The following is a 21,709-nucleotide window of genomic DNA, read 5'->3' as shown; positions in this document are numbered from 1 at the left end:
CTGTTGCACAAATTCATTTCAGTAACCTAAGCCAGGACACATTCCCACTAATGCTAGGCATGATTTAAAATTCCTTTCCATGACAAGTTATGGCACTCCAAACAACCTGTTTAAAAAAACGATGAGAAAGTTATTCTTTACAGCAGCAACCAGTCATCCCGTTGTCCGTTTTTATAGGAAATGTACAAGCAGTTTCAACTTAGGCTGAATCTAACAACGCTTACCACAGGAGAAACAGCTTACTTTTTTATACAGTAACTGAACATGACAATATTCAACTCTCAGAATAGCTCAATGGGCTGGGATGTTGACCTGTAAAGTATAAGGTCGTAGGTTGGAATCCAGCCATAGTCGTTTGGCCTGTCATAGTTTTGATTATCTGTTTAGTTCAACAGGATGACATCTTTCTGAAGTACCACAAACAATTTCACCTTGGTATGTCAAAATATGATTGAATTAAAGCTGTTTCAACGTTGGCTGAATCTAACAACGCTTAACACAGGAGAAACAGCTTACTTTTTTATACAGTAACTGAACATGACAATATTCAACACTGAGAATAGCTCAATGGGCTGGCATGGTGACCTGTAAAGTATAAGGTAGTTGGTTGGATTCCAGCCATTATCTTTTGGCCTGTCATAATTTTGATTATCTGTTTAGTTAAACAGGATGACATCATTCTGAAATACCATGTACAATTTCATGCAATTTCACCTTGAAATGTCAACCGTTTCTTAACCTTTGTCCCAAAGCTGACCAAAGCTAATACTCTGCCCTTTTACTTCATACTATCTCAACAGTTGGTGTGTAGCAGAGAGGATAGAGAGACTGACTTGTGACTCATGAGTTCAAATCCCCATTCAGCCTGTTGTTGGCCAAACATGAAGTAGTTTTGCTCCCTTGTTGTCCAACTCCTGATCTTATACAGTGTACATGTTTATAATATTTAGCCATTTTGCGGAGGAACCCGCATCGCTGCTTGCAGCTATATTTAGGGGCCAAGCAGCGAAGCTGCGAGGCACCTATTGTTATTGTTAGTATTATTATTATTATTATTATTATACTTCTTAAGACTGGGTGTCTATGGCAGGCCCTAGAAGCGCTTGGTCGAAAGTTGTGAAATTTGGCACACTCATTGGGGACAGTCCCCTGGTCCAATTCACAAAGTTTCATGTCCCATACTTTGGCACTCTAGCGCCACCAATGGGTCAAAGTTGGAGTTGTGTTTACACACGCAACTTTTGAACCGTATGACCCATTTTCAAAAATGGGTCATACACCAAACTTGCTGCGTGTACTCTGAACACTCTTCTGATGATGTCGAAAGTTTCTTCTGGGTCATCTGACCTGCTTGGCCACCCCATTGCTGCTTGCAGCTATATTTGGTGGCCAAGCCGCGAAGCGGCGCAGCAACCTCAAGTGTTTCTACCTTTTCTTATAATTGGTGGCCAAGCCGCGAAGCGGCGAAGCCACGTTAAGGGTTTCTACCTTTTCTTACAATGATAATAATTATTATTATTAGGGGCCAAGCAGCGAAGCTGCAAGGCACCTATTGTAATTGGTAGTATTATTACGATTTCTCCGTAAGGAGGAATCCTAATAATCCTGTAATGTACAATATAAGCTGATATTATTAAGGAAGTACATCTACTTTCGGAAACAGTAGTCTACTATTTCACTGAAGTATTAGCATCATGACATTAGCCTGTGTTGCCCGGGCAACACATACTACAGTGGTCTATGATATATCTGTTTTCAATCGTTAAAATAAACATTCCTCACATATACATTTTCGTTGTTTGATTTATTCTGACATTAGTAAACGATTTGTTGGTGAAATTACCATTACCTGTGGTTTCAAACCAGTGTAGCTCACTGCAACGCTGTAGCCTACCCGAGACACTAGTGTGAGTAGCTAACAAAAACTCCTCAGCTGTTTAAGTCAAACGGCGACAGAACATGTTTGGCACTCCCCTTACTTAAATCAAAAGTCTATCTAACTACTAACCTGAACTTCATTGCCACAGCCTAAACGTTGTCAATCTTTTCATGAAAATAATTAATTTCAGCCTAAACCGTACAACGGAACGTTAAATCCAATTCAACCAACGCAATCGCTACCAAGACGAACACAGCAGTAGTCTAGTACTGTACCGTAGTAGTACAATTTACCGGGGCAGCTTCTCCACACAGGGCTATATCGCATTTTGCGTTGTTACTGACAATGATCGCTACCAGTGAGCTTTTTATGAATGAGCAATTTTCCACTAAATAAATGTCAAGCTTATTTACGTTTTGGGGGGCATATATTCAGTTAGCAGATGGTACCGTTTGAATCGCGATTCCATCTTCTACTGCCGGGTAACGTCGTAGAATAATCTTCAAAGGGGTTGTTTATTCATGAATGAATGCAATATGAGTAGGCTAAATGCCTGAAAATATCATGAGAAGAGAAAAACTTAAAATGATGTTTAAATCATAGAGATTAGGTCAATTTTTACACCGGTCTGCAATAATGTCACGAAAACACGCGTGACTACCTTTGGCAGAACATTCGTTTCGCATCTGTTAACTTGGGGGATAGCTAGGCTAACTATAGCTTTACTGCAAGGCAGCTGCAGAAACGCCACAAGAAAAGAGGCCAGGGTGATAACTATTTACTCATTTTACTTTGTGATATGACACACAATTGTGATGTGTAATGTACAATATAAGCTGATATTATTAAGGAAGTACATCTACTTTCGGAAACAGTAGTCTACTATTTCACTGAAGTATTAGCATCATGACATTAGCCTGTGTTGCCCGGGCAACACATACTACAGTGGTCTATGATGTATCTGTTTTCAATCGTTAAAATAAACATTCCTCACATATAAATTTTCGTTGTATGATTTATTCTGACATTAGTAAACGATTTGTTGGTGAAATTACCATTACCTGTGGTTTCAAACCAGTGTAGCTCACTGCAACGCTTTAGCCTCCCCGAGACACTAGTGTGAGTTGCTAACAAAAACTCCTCAGCTGTTCAAGTCAAACGGCGACAGAACATGTTCGGCACTCCCCTTACTCAAAAGTCTTTCAATAGTTGAAACAATCTGACTACTAACCTGAACTTCATTGCCACAGCCTAAACTTTGTCAATCTGTTCATGAAAATAATTAATTTCAGCCTAAACCGTACAACGGAACGTTAAATCGAATTCAACCAACGCAATCGCTACCAAGACGAACACAGCAGTAGTCTAGTACTGTACTGTAGTAGTAGAATTTACCGGGGCAGCTTCTCCACACAGGGGGGCATATTTTCAGTTAGCAGATGGTACTGTTTGAATCGCGATTCTATCTTCTGCCGGTAAAGTTGTAGAATAATCTTCAAAGGGTGTTCTTTATTAATGAATGAATGCAATATGAGTAGGCTAAATGCCTGAAAATATCACGAGAAGGGACAACTTAAAAGGACGTTTAAGTCATAGAGATTAGGTCCATTTTAACACCGGTCTGCCAAATGTATTCGTTTTGATTCAGCCTGTCAGCTGCCTATTGCAGGGGAAATGAGAAGACATCATATTTCATTCTACACTTCACTCGTATTTTGAGTTGTAAATGAGCAGCAAAAAAAAGATGCTTTTAAATCTATGTAATCTTTATAAATAATAAGTAGGCCCGATGCATTTTTATATAAAATATACAGACCCCTGTGCAACCGACGCAAGCAAGCACACCCTACAATTTCCCCAGAAATTGTACCCTCTCTAGTATTATTAGGATTCCTCCGTAAGGAGAAAACCTATTGTTATTGTTAGTTTTATTAGGATTCCTCCGTAAGGAGGAAACCTATTGTTATTGTTAGTTTTATTATTATTATTCTAGTTCCATGGGAGTCAATGGCAGCCCCTAGAACCCTTGGATAACTTTTTGTTAAATTTGGCACACTCATTAAGGACAGTTTCTTCTATACTTACACCAAGTTTCATGTATCCCATTAGACCACTCTAGCGCCACCAATGGGTCAAAGTTGGACTTGTGTTTACACACGCAACTTTTGAACCGTATGACTGATTTTCAAAAATGAGGTACCATTGGATTCCCTGGATCAAGCCGAGTTCAACGCACCCTATGACGTCAATTTCCGGTTATATAGATTTTCCGCTATTTCCGGTTGTATCAAAAACCTTTGAAAGCCTACTCCTCCTACAATTTTTGTCATATTTTCTTCAAAATGTCTCCCTCTGCTCCTCAGCGCGCGCGCTCCACATTCTCACACACACAGCCTTTCCCTTGACATGCGTGAGCTTGGCGAGACACACACACACACAACATTTTTGGAAAAAGTGGGTCGACCAAGCCCCCACCCTTGGTCCTTGGCTTGAAGCAATGTGTCTTAGTAGCTATTCTGTGGCTAGTTAGGCTAGTAGCATATTTCTATTTTCTTGGAAATATTTACTCACAAATGAAAAGTCATCCTTTGCTTTTCAGTGTTTGTGTTCCAAATTCTCTCACACACATGCTGGCCCCTTGACACTATTCATTCTATTTTCTTCAAAATATTTACTCACAAATGCAATAGTTTAGCTTTGAAAATGTGCTGTAAGAGGAAATAGTGTGCAAAAAATATATAGTTTGGAAAAATGTATCTGAGGATCATTTGTAATTTAGAAGACATTTTCAAGGGGTCTGAATACTTTTGTAAGGAAATGTATGTGTAGGAAACATGTCTGGCAAATTCATATTCCTATGGAATTTGCTGTCACATCAGATTTTTTGTAATTGGATTAAAGGTGTGTCAATAACTTTTGTTTAATTGTATTTACTAGTTTGATCATGTATTTTGTATGATTTGTTTTGGATAATGGAACCGGATATACGGGTTTGAAATAAGTATACGTTGGAAGGTGAACAGAAGGTTAGTACGTTGTTGACATCAAGAGAAGAACACCATTTTTTTGTGTGCAGAAGATTTTCGTTTACATTTGATCGTAAGTAATAAAAGCATACCTATTACAGCGGTAAACAACATGTATTATAGTGTTTAATTCGTATGATAACTTCAACATCATTTTATTCTGTTTTTGTTCTTGTTTAGTTGAGGTAGGGATTCGTCTTTGCTAGTAAACAGTAGGCTATGTATTTCAGCATAGCAAGCTATATATAACCTTTCTGCTTGTGTGAGACGGCGTATGGAATTAATGTTCTGTACGTGCCTGTACGGTTGGGTTATTCTATATTTCGTCATGTAATTGTGTTGTTTTAATGTGTGCCTTCCAAGTTTTTGTGACTGTACTTACAACCCAAATGTTTTGGTCGAAATGGTAGCTAACTAGCTTAGTTAGCTGCATAGTTACCTAGCATTAGGCAGAAGGCAATAAAGAGAGGCGATAGGAGCGATCGCTAGATGTTTGAGTAGTTAATTGTGTTCAGACAGTGATGAAACCAAACGATAGAAGTTTAACCTAGTTCGTGTGCGTTGATGAATACAGTCAATGTTTCATTGACTTGTTCCAGTATCACTTTGTGACTCTGTACTGTGTTGTAGATATGTTGGCCTAATGTTAATGTCGAGAAAAGCAGAGATGGCCCTTCGACATGCGGTTAGTACTATAAGTAAATGTACTTGCGGTATAGTTGGGTTAAATTGGCAGCGACAGTTGTGTGTAAATTGATGTGGGATCTTATAGTTAGTAATGTTCGTGGTAATTATTGTTTTCACTTGGTGATAGGTGGTGAAGTGTCTTGATCATTGTTCTGGGAGAACGGTCTTACAGATGTAACTTTACATGTGTCTGCACAGGTGATTGTGTAGGCTTCTAATGTTAGCATAGTCTTGCAGGGATTGACATTATTATGGTTTGTCTGCTTGTTTGGGACAAGTGTTTTTTTGGTAGGGCAAGTGGAAAATAAATGTTCTTGCCCCACTGGACAAGGTAAAACTCAAACTAAATAAAATGCCATGTTACTTGCACTGGCCAGCGTGCAAATGTTGAGGATAGCCAACCGAAGTAGAGTTAGCCAATGTTTTAGCTAACTAATGTCAGTTTGCTAGTTGTATGTAACATTTCACTGGGTCTTGCAGCTGTTTGATTTACTGAAATAATTATGTAATGTTCTATTAGCCATTTCCTTAGTTTAGCAAGTCACAGTATTTTCAATCTTTCATAGGTTAACTGAGAAGACACAGTAAATAATTCCTATTTTTATATAGACTTGAATAGTTTGTATATTTATTTTGTTTTAGACCACACAGACAAACAAACATATACAAACCCAAAGTTATTTTAGTAAAATAAATGAAGAATGCCTGTGCCTTGTTTAGTGTTCTTATCAACATTCTATGGTGACAACTAAACCCCAACCTTGAGTCAACAACACCCAAACTTCCCAACATGTGGTATGTTACATTGTATAGTGTTTGTAATGTTTTTTTGATGTGCTTTTAGATGCCACGATCCAGCAAGAAATCGACAGCAGCCAAGAAAAGGACAGCTGCAGAGGCCACTGTTGAGGTTTGACTTCCTTGTGAACAAAGCAAAACCAGCTTTTTTTACCCTCGTGCTGCCTTCGGGTCACATGACCCAAAGGTTCATAACGAACCATCGTTGTGTTTACCCAATTTTACCCAATACAAAAACAAATAAAAATAATTTTCTTTTAACCTTCGCAATGTGGGGGGTCTGAGACAGACCAACGGTTAAAAGAAAATGCTTCACTTTGTTTTTGTATGCGGTAAAGTTGTCGCAATACGACGGTGGGTCACAATGACTGATGGGTCAGAACGACCCGAAGATAACACAAGGGTTAAGTGATAAGATTAATGTAGAAAAATGAATGTGAATGAGCATTCTTAAGAACCTCATTGTTACAGACCTATGTTTGTAATTTTCCTAATTTAGTCAGTGTTTGTATAGTTGTGGTTGTGTGTTTTTTCTTTTCTATTCTCCCCTCTTTCTTCCTATTCACTGCATGCAGGTACGGTGTAGTTGGTGTTTCCCAATCCTGTGACCGGCAATCAGCTGCCCACTTCCAATCAGCTGTTTAGTTTCACATGAAATTACCGGAGTCGTCTGTTGTTTGGCAACACAGTTGCTTCTTTACAGTTTTTCAGACAGACTTCTAGTTGAAATCATTGCTAATATTTTGGTAGAATGGTTTGCTACATAGTGCACTCCCTTACTACACCAGTTATTTTGTTCATGTTGATATGCAGTATTGTGCTTTGTTAGTGTGTTTTTTTGTGGACTTACATTTAGTCATTTAGCAGACGCTCTTATCCAGAGCGACTTACAGTAAGTACAGGGACATTCCCTTGCTTAAGGACACAACGTCATTTAGCACGGCCGGGAATCAAACTGGCAACCTTTAGATTACTAGCCGCTTCCCTAACCGCTCAGCCACCTGACTCCCATGGACTTGCACATGGGGGCTTTAAAATTGGTAAACTGTTTAACATGGGCATATTCTCCATCACACACAGCGAACCTCTGGTAACACAGGAGGGAAGGAACGGGTGCCACCTCATGTATGTTTAGTCTAGGCTCTAGGTGTTTACTAGATCAGATACTTTTTTGGCATTTGCTTTTCTTTGGCATTGTTAAGCATTTATTGTTTTTCTGTTGTGACAATTGTGACAAACATCACTTTTAGTCACACAATTATCAATTAATGTTTCACGCATTGACATTCCCTCTTGTGTTAGGCAAAGAGGGTCATAACAGGTACTGACTAATGTTTGCATTAAGGGTTGGGGTTAAAGATGTATTTTCTGAAGTGAACTGTAGGGTCAATCAAAGTAAACAAACTAGTTTATCATTTAACAATGAGCAGAGACCTCATGTGATTTCCTTAATGCTTGTTTTTGTGAATGTTTAAATGATAATTGATAGTGAAACTATTTTAATGTTGATGGCTATAGACACTCTGAATCATTTATTAATAAATATGTCACTAATTTCATGTCATGCTATTGTCATTTAATGATATACTTGAAGGACTGTGTTCCTGTATTGACAAAATACAGACCATGACATTACATGGCCTTCCAAATGTTTTCCTGTTTTGTATTGTATAAAATGTAATTGTCTTAGGTTGCTGTCACTTATTTATGCACTACCATGTGTTTGAGAAGTCTTTACCTTTTTTCTGCCCCATAATTAAATAGCCATGTACTTTTGATGCCCAATATAAAAACGTGTTTGTTACTGCTAATAGCAGTAATGTACACTTGAGAAATATACCAATATAGCTTTATGAAGACTAGTCCTGCAGATGTGTAGTTATTATTCTTTAATATTGTTTTCCTGTTTTTCAGATGCGAAGGGAGAGCAGGCGGAAAGGTGATGCTGTTGCAGCATTACATTCTGATTTTTCTCTATCCACTGATCCCCCTTCTACCCCTTGTGATATCCCACCTCCTTCTTCATCCCCCACCCCAAGCTTCACCTACTCTGATTTTCCTCCTCTTCCGACCTCTCAGTCATCTGTCTTTAGGCCCTGTGATTCTCTTTCACAGTCTGTGCCTCTGTCGAGATGTGAGACAGAGACCTCACATTCACAGGCCAGTGATAACCAAACTGTTCCTCTTAAATCTGCAAGGTGTGCTCCACTACCACGCCGTTCTGATGGTGACTCTCACCATGTAATAAACTTTGAACAAAACTCTGAACAAAACTCTGAACAAAACTCTGAACAAAACTCTGAACAAAACTCTGAAAATCTTGAACTAATACCTTCTGCAGTGTTACTGAGCACCATGTATCCAAGCTGTAATAACAGGTTTCTACAAGGAACTTTTCATCAAGGACATGTGATGTTTGGAGAAAATGCAGGTGTACAATTTCTGACAAACAGTTTAACAGCAATTTTGATGAATGAATTAAAAGATGTGTGCACATGGCAATGTAGTGACGTTGATAATATTCTTGTGAATGGAAACAAGCTTTACACATCAGTGCAGAACTGCAATCAGGTAAATGATACTCATCTATTGGTAAGTGATTTGCCAAAGTCTCTTGTGCTTCATCATGTTGATTTTACAATAAATCTTGGACAAGCATTTAGTGGCATAGTAGGACTACATGATTATGATCCAGAGTTGGCAGATATGTCAATAAGCCTTTATGAAGCACTGCAGAGAGTATTACTAGGAGATGACAGCTGTTTTTTGACAATGAATAAAAGTAAATGTGCCATTATTAAACACACCAGTGGTTACGCAGTGTTTGATTCCCACGCACGCAGCTATGATGGCCTTGTTCATCCAACAGAAAAAAGTGTTGTGTGTTTCTTTCAAACTTTTGAGGATATGTACAGTCAGCACATTAACAGGCTTGCAAGTTCAATGAATGCCTTTGGAAAACCTTTTGAGGTAACTGGAATCAGCGTAACAATGAAATGTGAAGACGGACCCAACGTCAACACTAAACCAGTACACAGGTCTAGTAGACGGAAACGCAAAGTCAATGCCTTGAAACCACAAGTAACAACAGAGGTATTTGTTGATGTGAATATTCATGTTCCCGAGAGCACTTTTGAAACACAAACAGAGTGTGGTCATTCATTGCCATCACAAAATGAGAATGAGTTGTGTGAAAACAAAAGGCCTATCAATGCTACTAGTGATGAAATACTTTCGACAACAAAAAGTATTGATCTAACTGTAGACAAATACAATGAGTGTGTTGATAACACACTGAATGGTATAGACTGTAGGGCTAGTGCAACAACAGAAACAGAAAATATGTGTACAGACAGAATAAAAAAATGTGACTTGAATGTCACAACTTTAGACGATGTTGATGAAGTGTGTAAAAATACTGATGATGTTGTAGTTGGTGATGTGACACTGCCAACGTGGACGTTTTCTCCCTTAACATTTATGCATCAAACTGCATTATGTTCACAGTTCGATTTGCAGAATGTAAATGATAACCATGATTCAACCATAATTCAACAATGCACAGTATTAAGTTGTCCATGTGAATCAAAAGCTATCAGAAAAGATGGAAACTGCTTGTTCCGGTCACTGGCTATGGCAATTTGCGGCAATGAAAGCCCTCACATGAAAATACGAAAAAATGTGGTAAGACACTTAATGAAAAATGAGGAAACATTTCAAAAGTATTTGACAACTGAATACACTTCTGTAGAACACTACATAAAGTCTTCACGAATGATGTATGCAAACACATGGGGCACTGAATTGGAAATTATAGGTGCAGCAGATCTGTTCCGTACTGACATTTACACATTTAATTCTGATCGCTGGAACATCTACAAAAGTCTTTCGAGAACAAGTGACAATGCCATATATTTGAATCATGTCAATGGGAATCATTATGAATTGGTAACTTGTGTAACGGATACACATTGTGAAGGTGCATGCGCATCATTGTGCCAAGCAAAAAAAGCAATGCCAAAGTGTAATGTAAATTTGAGGAAAAGGTTATCAACAACTGGTAAAATACAACAAAGTCAAGATAAAGCTGCCATTAAGAAGCAAAAATATCAGAATGATATTCAATTCCGACAAAATTGCAAAATGTTGCAACAAAAATTATATGCAACGGATGATCAATTCAGAAAAACAAAATTGCAGTCCAGCCAAGATCAGTACAGAACAGATGAGGACTTTCAAACTAAAGTTAAAGAATACAGTCAAAGGAAATACAAATGTGATGAAGACTTTCAAACTAAAGTTAAAGAATACAGTCAAAGGAAATACAAGTGTGATGCAGATTTAAAAAAGAAAGTTAAAGAATTTAGCAAGAATAAATACAAATGTGATGCAGACTTTCAAAGCAGTGTAAAAACACATGGCATGCAAACATATATTTATAAGAAAAATCAGACATATTCCATGGATTTTGTCATCGAATCTTTTAGAAAAAATGTCAAAACAGGCCCTCAATTTGTTTGCTCAGTTTGTCATCGCCAGCTTTTTCGAAAGCAAGTCATTGAATGTAAACATGATACGTACACAACCAGTCCAACTGTTGTTGCTTTGGCTAAAAAGTGCATTACAGAAACATATTTACAGACATGTAATGAAGAATTGATGATAACTGCACTGCTCATATTCAATCATCTAAGTTGTGGATATGTCACACATGTCACCGTAAAATATGTGCTGGTAGAATGCCTGAACAAAGTGTAGCCAATAATTTGCATTTGGAAGCCATTCCTTCTCAGCTACAGTGCTTAAATTCTCTTGAGCAACACTTAATAGCGAAACATATTTCTTTTATGAAACTTTTGGCATTACCAAAAGGTGGACAAAATGGTTGTCATGGACCTGTCGTGTGTGTTCCATCTAATGTCAATCAAGTAACAAACATGCTTCCAAGAAATGATGGAAATGATTTAATGTTACGAATTAAACTGAAACGCAAATTAACATACAAGGGGCATTATGAATATAAACATGTACATACAAACCATGTATATAATGCCTTAGAGTACTTAAAGTTAAATAACAAATGGTATCATGACATTAGCATCAATAAAGAATGGGTTAACCCTCTGGACAAAATAGACGATGTGCAAGTCAGTGATCATCAACAAAATGTCATCAGTGACACACTCCAAAATGCGGAAAATACTGATCATACACATATGGAAATTTGCAATAATAATAACACAACATCTCAAGTTGACACAACTGTTGGAGATGTAAATAAAAACAGTGAAATATGTATTACTGCTGTGCCAAAAGACATGGTTAGTGAACCAATGCAAACAACAAGCGTTGCTAATGAAAGAAAAAAGAACACAACGGAAAATGATTCAGAAAGTGATGATCCTGAAGAAGAGTTGACATACACTGAACAAACACATGGAATGTTTCTAGACACATGTTTACAACCAGTAGATATTGCTCAAGAAGTGTTGGATCAACATTTTGACTCTGTGTTATCAGTTGCCCCTGCTGAGAATAATCACCCCATTAAACTGTTAGAAGATGCTACAAATGAAGGAAAATGTTTTCCTATGTTATATCCAACGAGAGCTCCTACTTTTCATGACCCTCGCAAAGAAAAAATAACCCTGGCAAAATATTTAAACACGCGTCTACTAAATGCTGATGGCAGATTTGCTAAAAACACAGACTTTATATTCTATGCGCAATACATATCAGAGGTGCAACAAGTTTTGTCAAATGTATCAATTGCCATACGCAAAGGTTTAGGCACTGAATTGCCGTACAAAGAGCAACCCAATTTTCTAACTGATGCAGAATCTTTAAAACGAGTGTTAAAAAATGACGAAGGTTACAAGTTTTTACGACCTATACGTGGAACACCCCCCTTTTGGCAATCTGCACAAAAAGATCTGTTTGCTATGATACGCCAACTCGGAATCCCCACATGGTTTTGTTCGTTTTCCTCAGCTGACATGCGCTGGCCTGAAATGATAACAACACTCAGTCATGAACAAAATAAAAATGTTCCTACAGATGAACTGACTTGGTCAGAGAAATGTGCCTTGTTGAAACAAAACCCAGTTACAGCTGCAAGAATGTTTGACCACAGATGGCACAGTTTCTTGAAAGATGTGATCATGTCTCCAGTTGCTCCTATTGGAAAAATATCGGACTACTTTTACCGTGTAGAATTTCAAAACAGAGGCTCCCCTCATTGTCATTGCTTGTTCTGGGTGGAATCAGCACCTCAAATTGACAAAGACCCTGATGATAAGGTTGTAGACTTTATTGACAAATATGTATCTTGTGAACTGCCATCATCCGACGATGAAGAAATGTGTGAGATTGTCAACACAGTGCAAAAGCATAGCACTAAGCACTCAAAAACCTGTAGGAAAAAGAAAACTGAATGTCGGTTTAACTTCCCACGACCCCCATCTTGTCGAACATTTATTGATCGTATTGTCAAACCTGCACAAAATCAATGCAATACAGAACAATCACATCAACCAATGACTGAGGAAGATGAATTGAGAAAACTGATGACACCAGACATGGCTGAAAAGATTTTGAAAATGGTCAGAACAACTTTACTAAATAGTGATCAAACCTTTGAATCGCCAGAGGAACTCTTTGAAAGCATCGGAATTTCACAATTGCTTTTTGAAATTGCAAATTCACAACTAACCAATAAAACCAACGTTGTTTTAAAAAGAAAGCCCGGTGACATTTGGATTAACCAATTTAACAAAGACCTGTTACGAGCTTGGAATGCCAATATGGATATTCAGTACATTGTGGATGCATATTCTTGTGTAGTGTACATTATTTCTTATATATCCAAAGCAGAGAGAGAAATGGGATTGTTACTAGATTGTGCACAAAAAGAAGGAACTAAAGGCAATCTGGATGCCAAAGCTGCATTCAAATCACTTGGCAGTGTTTACCTTCATAATAGAGAAGTGTCTGCTCAAGAAGCAGTATATAGACTGACTGGAATGCATTTAAAGGAATGCTCACGCAAAGTAACTTTCATACCAACAGGAGAACACCCTATGCGCATGAGTTTACCTTTGAGTGTATTGCAAGACAGAAAACTAAATGACAACAATGAACAAAACACTATATGGATGACAAGTGTAATAGAGAGGTATAAACATAGACCACAATCACCACCGTTCCAAAATATGTGCCTTGCCACGTTTTGCTCAGAATATCGAGTCTTGAGTCAAAGTGAAGTCCCAGCTAATCCAAGCGAATCTGTCATTCAACTTCAGGACAAATATGGTTACATTAAAAAAAGGTTGCGCACAGAACCAGCTGTTATTAGATATGCAAGACTGTCACCCACAAAAGATCCAGAAAAATACCATCATAGCCAGCTCCAATTGTTTTTGCCCCACTATGAAGACTGTCAATTGAAACCACATCCTTTTGTATCATTCGAAGAGTTTTACAATGTTGGAATTGTACGTGATTTCAGTGATAACATAGACACAGTTAAAGAAATTATTGAGAATAATAGGTCTTTGTATGAACAAAATTCTGACAAACTAGATGATGCTCAACTTGTCATGGAACAACAGGGTGATTTGGATGATGCATGGGCAAATATTTGTCCGCAATCTGAAATGGAACGGTTTCAGTGTTTACAATCACAGGACATAATTCATGATGAAAATGATTTACAGCCCATTTCTGAAAATATTCCAGACTTGACAGAAACTGTGCCTATGACGGGTAACATAGAAGTTAGAAAAACATTTATGACTAAAGAAGCAGCATGGGACATAATGAGATCTTTAAATGATGAGCAAGCGCGCATATTTTACAAACTACGTCAGTGGAGTTTAGAAACAGTATGGGGACAAAAACCACAACCAATACACCTTTTTGTCACTGGTGGAGCAGGTACAGGAAAAAGCCATTTGATAAAAGCCATACATTATGAGTTGTCACAAATTCTAGTGCAACTATGTACAAACCCTGATGACACTACAGTGCTATTAACAGCTCCTACAGGCGTTGCCGCATATAACATGCTGCTACAATACACAATACTTTTTGTATTGGCACAGATGTGCGATTACCTTACCAGCCGTTAGGTGAAGAAAAGATCAACTCTTTACGAGCAAAACTTTCCAATTTGCAATTACTGATCATCGATGAAATATCAATGGTAGACACCAGACTGTTTGCATACATTCACGGAAGACTAAGACAAATAAAACAGTGCGGAGATCATTCTTTGTTTGGAAAAGTTAGCATTGTTGCGGTTGGAGATTTTTACCAGTTACCACCTGTTAAAGGGAAACCTCTGTACAGTGATATGCCAGGACTAAACATTTGGAACGATCACTTTGAAATTGCAAATTTGACACAAGTTGTGAGACAAAAAGATTCTACTTTTGCTGAGCTGCTGAATCGCATACGTGTCCATGAAAAATCAACTCCTATGTTGCCTGCAGACGTTGAGATATTGAAACAATGCGAAACAGGAGGAGTCTTGAATGTATTGCACATTTTTGCAACAAATAAACAGGTTTGCTATTATAACTCTGAAATGCTCAATTCAATTTGCCCAAATGCTATAACTATTGAAGCACAAGACTTTGAGCGAAATCCAAAAACAGGACGTATGGAAAGAAAGAATGGCCACCACAGCAAAGTTTTTAATACCTGTCTTAAGCCAAGTGTCAATGTGGGAATACAAGCTCGCATCATGCTGACTAAAAACATTGATGTTTTAGATGGACTTGTTAATGGTGCTTTCGGGACAGTTTTCCAAATCATGTTTGATACAGACAAATACTTTCCCTCTTTAATACATGTTGAATTTGATGATGGCAAAATTGGACAACTGCAAAGAGCTAAAATAACTACACCAAACAATACTCATCGAAACATCACAATCATTAAACCCGTAGAAGACAGAGTCTCAAACAATGGTGGAATACGGCGGCAGTACCCATTACAATTAGCCTGGGCTTGTACCGTACACAAAGTTCAAGGTTTAACAGTTAACAGTGCAGTGGTAAACTTGAAAAAAATATTTTCACCAGGACAAGCTTACGTCGCTTTAAGTCGTGTCTCTTCTCTGTCAGGCTTAGTAATTGAAGACTTGAAAGAGTCAAAGATTTATTGCAACAGTAATATCAAAGATGTTCTTGCAACAATGCCAACATTCATCTCCAAAAACTCACCTTCAACCACTCCATTATTCACAATTGCTTTTCATAACATTCAAAGTCTCAATGCACATTTTAAAAACATGCAAGCAAACAACAGTATTTTGAAATCACAATGCATTTGTGTTGCTGAAACATGGCTTCAACCAAACTTTCCAACTGAACATTTACTTTTACCTAACTTCACGTTTTACAACAACACACGTTTCAATTGTTACAGTCCAATAAACAGTTTCACCAAGACTTTAAAACTTCAGGCAAATGGTGGTGTTGGAATATATTGTCAAACAGATCAAAACATTGAAGTCAACACACCATGTAATACAAATCTGGAATCATTAGTCTTCCACATTCCACAGTTTCAATTAATCGCTGCAGTTCTATACAGGCCCCAAACATACCAAGTTGACATATTTCAAGAAAATCTATTACATCTTATTGCTGAAATTAACACATTTCCAGGAGCTAAAATGATCATGGGAGACTTTAATGAAAATCTGCTTACTTCTAAAACAATACAAACTGTTTTTGAACAACACCATTACATTCAATGAGTTGACTTTTCAACCACTGATGCTAACACAATAATAGATCATGTATACACAAAAGATGTCCAATTTCAAATATCGCTTGAATTGTTGTCAACATATTACAGTCATCATAATGCTATACTAATTCACATAAAGTAACTACACATTATCTGCTAAACAATGCATGTTAAAACAAAAGTCATAGCTTAAGTAAATCAACGTAGTATACACATTAACTAATATATTTTCAAACACACTATTTGTACAGCAGGTGAGAGATAAATTATATCATATTAAATAATGAATTTCCATATTTTTCTGTTAATTTATGAAAAAACACTTCAAGGACTTATATGACATTAACATGTCAACATGTAACAGGTAACTTATGCTTTGTATTTTATAAGCTTCATGTATTGTACAATGTTATGACACTTATTTGTATGAAATTACTAAATGTTAAAGTGCTATAACAACATGTTTTGTAGTCGTGTTGATATTTAAATATCATTCTGTAATTTTCTCTCCCAGCCTTCTGGCAGCACACACACACACACACACACACACACACACACACACACACACACACACACACACACATACACACTCACACAATGCTGTGCAATACTTTTCTCATCAGCACACTAATCCTTGTGCTTTAAAATGTTGGACTACATTCAACCACCCAACATCTGAAACCTCAAGTACCACATCAGGTAATGTAAATGACACATTTCATATGTTTTTACTGTAATAAAGCTTACGTTACACACCACACTCATACAATTTTCATGTTTGCTTTTCAGCAATCACCTCAAACCTTCAAGCCATGTGGACCTATCACTGCTTCCATCATTCATCAACCTTGGTTTGGCAAGACTAAAGCAACTTCAATTACAAGGTAGGTAATTACTTACTTACAATTGTATTCTTTCTGGGGCAAACATTTATTTTCTTTCTATATTGTTTCACTGCATTAAAATATATATTTACGTATCACTAAAGGAGCCTTGTCCAGATACCAAACACAGCATTGAAATCTTCTTGCTGAATCCTTATGCTTTGAAATGGTGGATTTCATTAAACCAGCCAACTACTGAAAACTCTCTCACCACCACTACTACATCAAGTAAAGTATATTATACATTTCCCATGTTTTTATTGTAATAAAGGTCACATTGTAAACATGATTCTCTTAAAATCTTAATGTTATGCTTTTCAGCTACCCACTTCAGGCCTTTAAACCTTGTGGAAGTACCAATGGTTTCATCATTCAGCAATTTCAGTCTGGAAACACTAAAACACCTGCACTAAAAAGTATGCTTTGATACCTACCTACTTACAATTAACAATTAGTCTCTCTTGGGGCAAAATGTCTGTTCTACCTAAATTGTTTTACGGCATCAACTAAATATTTATGTATAATTACAGGAGCCTAGTCCAGATTTCAACCAAGCATTGAGATATTCTCGCTGAATACCCTGAGAAACTACTATTACTATACTGACAACTAAGATGTCTCCTGAACGCTGGCTGATAAGACCCTACTCCTTCCTACCTTGTGGTAAATATATTTATAATTTATTTTTCTTTGGATTTCACAATCCATACACTGTAAACATATTAACATGAAGACAAAACATGTAGTTACAGCATAATAGTGCCTAGTAATCCTATACACAAAATATTGTACAGTACAACATGTACAACATATATATTTCAACAAACACAATCACATATGTGCTTAAAATAATTCATCTATACACTGCTTACTGTCAATAACATATTTGTAACACATGCAAATGTCACAAATGCACCTTTTAATGTTTCATTTATTCAATATTTTGTTTATATACATATACATGTTTCTCTATTTTGTGTTTCCACACAGGCTAACTACAATTATCTAAAATGTGAAGCATAACTCAATGAAAACTCTGGACCACTGGATACAACATCAAGAACTGGATGTACAGATATCAAAGAAGTCTGTGGCTGCCTGAAATTTCACAAGGATGTTGATGGACCATGTGTTTTAAATCCACCCTACTTAACAATTTTGTATTATATTGTGTCAGCATAGAATATGTAGAAAGACACACATTACACAAATTTAGCACTGCAAATACATTCCACAATCATTGCACAATTTTTCCCCACTTTTGTTCTCATTTACATTTTACTATAATACATGTGTTTCTGCATTTGTGCATATTTTGTTTCTTGTTACCTTAGCTATATATACAACAAGCTACCTTAAAAGAAATGACATATGAAATGTTTCTATTTCTGAATTCCCACTTAAACATTTTTAACACCACTTCCCTTACTTAATATTGATAACAGTTTTCAATGCAATTTTCTTTGTTAATATGTCAAATGTATACCTTTACCAAATAAAATACTTGTATTCTTACACAACTGCCTCTTGCCCCCTATTTCAAAAACTAATTCAATCACTAGACATGAGGCAAGGGAAAGCCCTTCACTCTGCTTAACAGTATGCTTTTTTTTGTATATGTCAGATTTTCCAACTAAACAACTCAATTCCACTAACCAGTTCCCTTATTGATAAACTGGTAAAACACAGGCTTAACAGTTTCTTATTGTATTTTTTCTCTTTTTAGTTATCAGTGAAATATAGATTTGCAAAGTTACTAGCTCTGTGCACAAGTGTAGTAACAAACATCCGCTGTAGCCAGTGATGGCAAAAATAGCCAGTCATGCCAATAAAATGTTGGCAAATCAGTTTCCGGTTTCCTTGAGGCAATCACCCGCGTCGCCAAAAATGTCCAGTTTTAGTTGATGTCTCCAAGACCTGCTTAAAATAAGCATCAGTGATGTCCATTGAATTGTAAATGCCTGGTCCCTGCTCCAAAAAGCAAGCAAAACAAGGGATTCAAACTCTACATATTGAGTTATCTGCACAACTATGAAATTAAGTAGTTTAATGTGATGTGCCGGCCAGCTAGCAAATAAGCTAGTTACTGACGTGTTTATTTTTAGTGTAATATAGAAGCTTGTTTTTCTTCATTTTACATGCAAACTATCCGTTTATATGTATTATCATCTGTATTTCTGTCATTCTCAGTTTTTTAATAAAAATCAGGACGAGTCGTGGTCAGGGCATTGTGCTACAGCTCCATAAAAAAGCTGAGAAACCTCACTGTTTGAGTGTATGGTGAAGTTAGGATTGATAACGACACGCAGCTGTACCTGTTGTTCCCCCCAACTGATCCGGGAATCTCAGCTAGGATCAAGGCCTGCCTCACAGACATCTCCACCTGGATGACCAAGCACCACCTCCAGCTGAACCTAGCCAAAACATAACTTCTCATCATCCCGGCCAAACCCTCCATCTTCCACAATCTGTCAATAACCCTGATATGTTCATCCTCTGCCAGGAACCTCAGGGTTCCCATGGATGACGAGCTCTCCCTCACAGTTTACAATGCTGCAGTCTCCCCTGGTCGTGTAGATTCACCCTCTACAACTTCTGTAAGATCAGGGGATACCTGTCTGAGCATTCCACCCAGCTGCTAGTCCAAGCACTTGTCGTCTCCAAGTTAAACTACTGCAACTCACTGCTCGCCACTCTACCAGCATGCGCAACCCGCCCTCTCTAGAGAATTCAGAACGCAGCAGCCCGCCTGGTCTTCAATCTACCCAGACGCTCCCATGTTACCCGGCTCCTCATCTTTCTCCACTGCCTACCCATCACAGCCCGTATCTGATTCAAGACCCTGGTACTGACCTTCCGAGTGCTGAACGGGACTACACTTGACTACATCAAGTCTCTCCTCCAGCCTTACACCCCCACCTGCCACCTACAGTCTTCTTCTGACAACCACCTGGTGGTCCCACCGCTCAAGACCGTTTGGTCCCAACACAAGCTCTTCTCCTGTCTGGCCCCCAGTGGTGAAATCAACTCCCCACCTCCATCAGAGACACTGACTGTCTCACCACCTTCAAGAAAAGGCTCAAGACACTTGTTTCTGATTCCACTCATGGAAGTTCTATGTTCCACACAAAAGAACACTCTGATGTCTTCGGGAGACAAAGCAAACAGTTTTAGTCCAAAGAAGTTAGTAAAATGATACATTTAAAGCTGCTGTCTTAGCGACTCTAATTCCCTCAACATATCTTCATACTGCTCCCAATCCAGACATACAGTACCGCTGACCCCAGAGTCGTGGTCAACAACAATCAAGACCATAACATGTTGCTCAATGTCCTCCTCTGGCTCTGCTGGGTCAGGTTCTGGACTTTGTGGTCAAGATCAACGCTCCCAAACACCAGCATGTGACTTATTGGTATTGGTACTTATTGGTATTCCACTCAAATAACAAAGGAACAGAGCCTGCTGCTAAAACCCGTCTACCCTTAGCAGTAGTGATGATTTCATGGTCTTGGAAATGTCAACTCCATACCTTGATGTGTGGGGTCACCAGAATTCCACCCTCCTTATTTTGTGCAGCCACAGCGAACAAAGGCAGGTGTCTTTTGAGAAACAATGGAAGGGCAAATGGCTGTTATAACGACCAACCCACAGTAGCTTGAAACTTAAATGAGTCACGTACATTATATTTCTTTTTACTTAATTTTTTCCATACAACAGCACCACTCATCTTGTTGTTTGTTCCCAGATTGAGACAGTAACCAAAAACTGATTTGCCAATTTCTGGCTACACCAAAAGTTTGTCACTACGCTTGTGCACTGAGCTAATTCTAAACCAAATGTTATTAGTTTTCAATTATACACTTTAACTTTAATTCATGGTTGACAAATAATAATGAGTCTTTTCAACTGTACTAACCTTTTAGAATAACTTTTATACAAAAGCCAGTGTTTAGACTATAAAGCAATGGTTAACATAATGCTGGTTTTAATATATATTGTAATTTTCTGTATTATTGTGCCATTTGAATACTGTACTTTTTTGTATCTTTCACTGCAGTCAAATAAAGCTTCCTCTGCAAGCTTCTAGTATAAAGCAATTCTACATCCAAACATCAATAAAAGAAGAAATCACCCTTTGCCATGCTTTCCCCTGAGCCTGCCACTGGCAAACACTATACAGTGTCTCCTCACTCTTCAACAAATTAATAAACAAAGAAAATACTTTTGTCAGTAATTAGTAATAGGTAACTGTGTTGTCTTGCTGTGGCTCACAGTCTCACAAAGCAAATAACATACGTTACAGGTTCAAATAAACACTACAGCTAAATCATAGCTAAAACATAAACATCATCTTGAGAGTAATGTCTGTGCAATGCACCAATATTCTATTTATGATTCATGATTTCATCATAACAACCAGTTACAAAACACCAGACTGACATTACTAGCTCTTAACTGACATTGTGAGTGAATGTATATGGTAAGATGGGGAAATAAACCCAACACAGAAAGTCCCACAGCTGTCCCCCACCCAATATGTGATTGACTATTTTGTTCTTCATAACAATAATTGTTTGTATAATATGAAATATATAAACAATAAATAGCCAAAATAGCAACACGTGTATTTGAGTACAGCAAATAATGTAAAAAGCACATTCATTGTGTATGAATAT

The 21,709-nt window shown here is 37.6% G+C and overlaps 1 long non-coding RNA gene across 1 annotated transcript; it reads left to right on the top strand.

Moving 5' to 3' along the window:
* Window positions 1-17,370: 17,370 nt before the first annotated feature.
* On the top strand, window positions 17,371-18,171 carry LOC136958053 (uncharacterized). The gene is made up of 3 exons (XR_010878348.1): window positions 17,371-17,449; window positions 17,564-17,696; window positions 18,024-18,171. It is a non-coding gene; the product is annotated as an uncharacterized lncRNA (long non-coding RNA).
* Window positions 18,172-21,709: the final 3,538 nt, after the last annotated feature.

Source organism: Osmerus mordax, chromosome 15 (genome assembly GCF_038355195.1).
Source record: "Osmerus mordax isolate fOsmMor3 chromosome 15, fOsmMor3.pri, whole genome shotgun sequence".
In the NCBI taxonomy this organism is placed as follows: domain Eukaryota; kingdom Metazoa; phylum Chordata; class Actinopteri; order Osmeriformes; family Osmeridae; genus Osmerus; species Osmerus mordax.
This window is presented reverse-complemented; position numbering and strand designations above follow the sequence as displayed.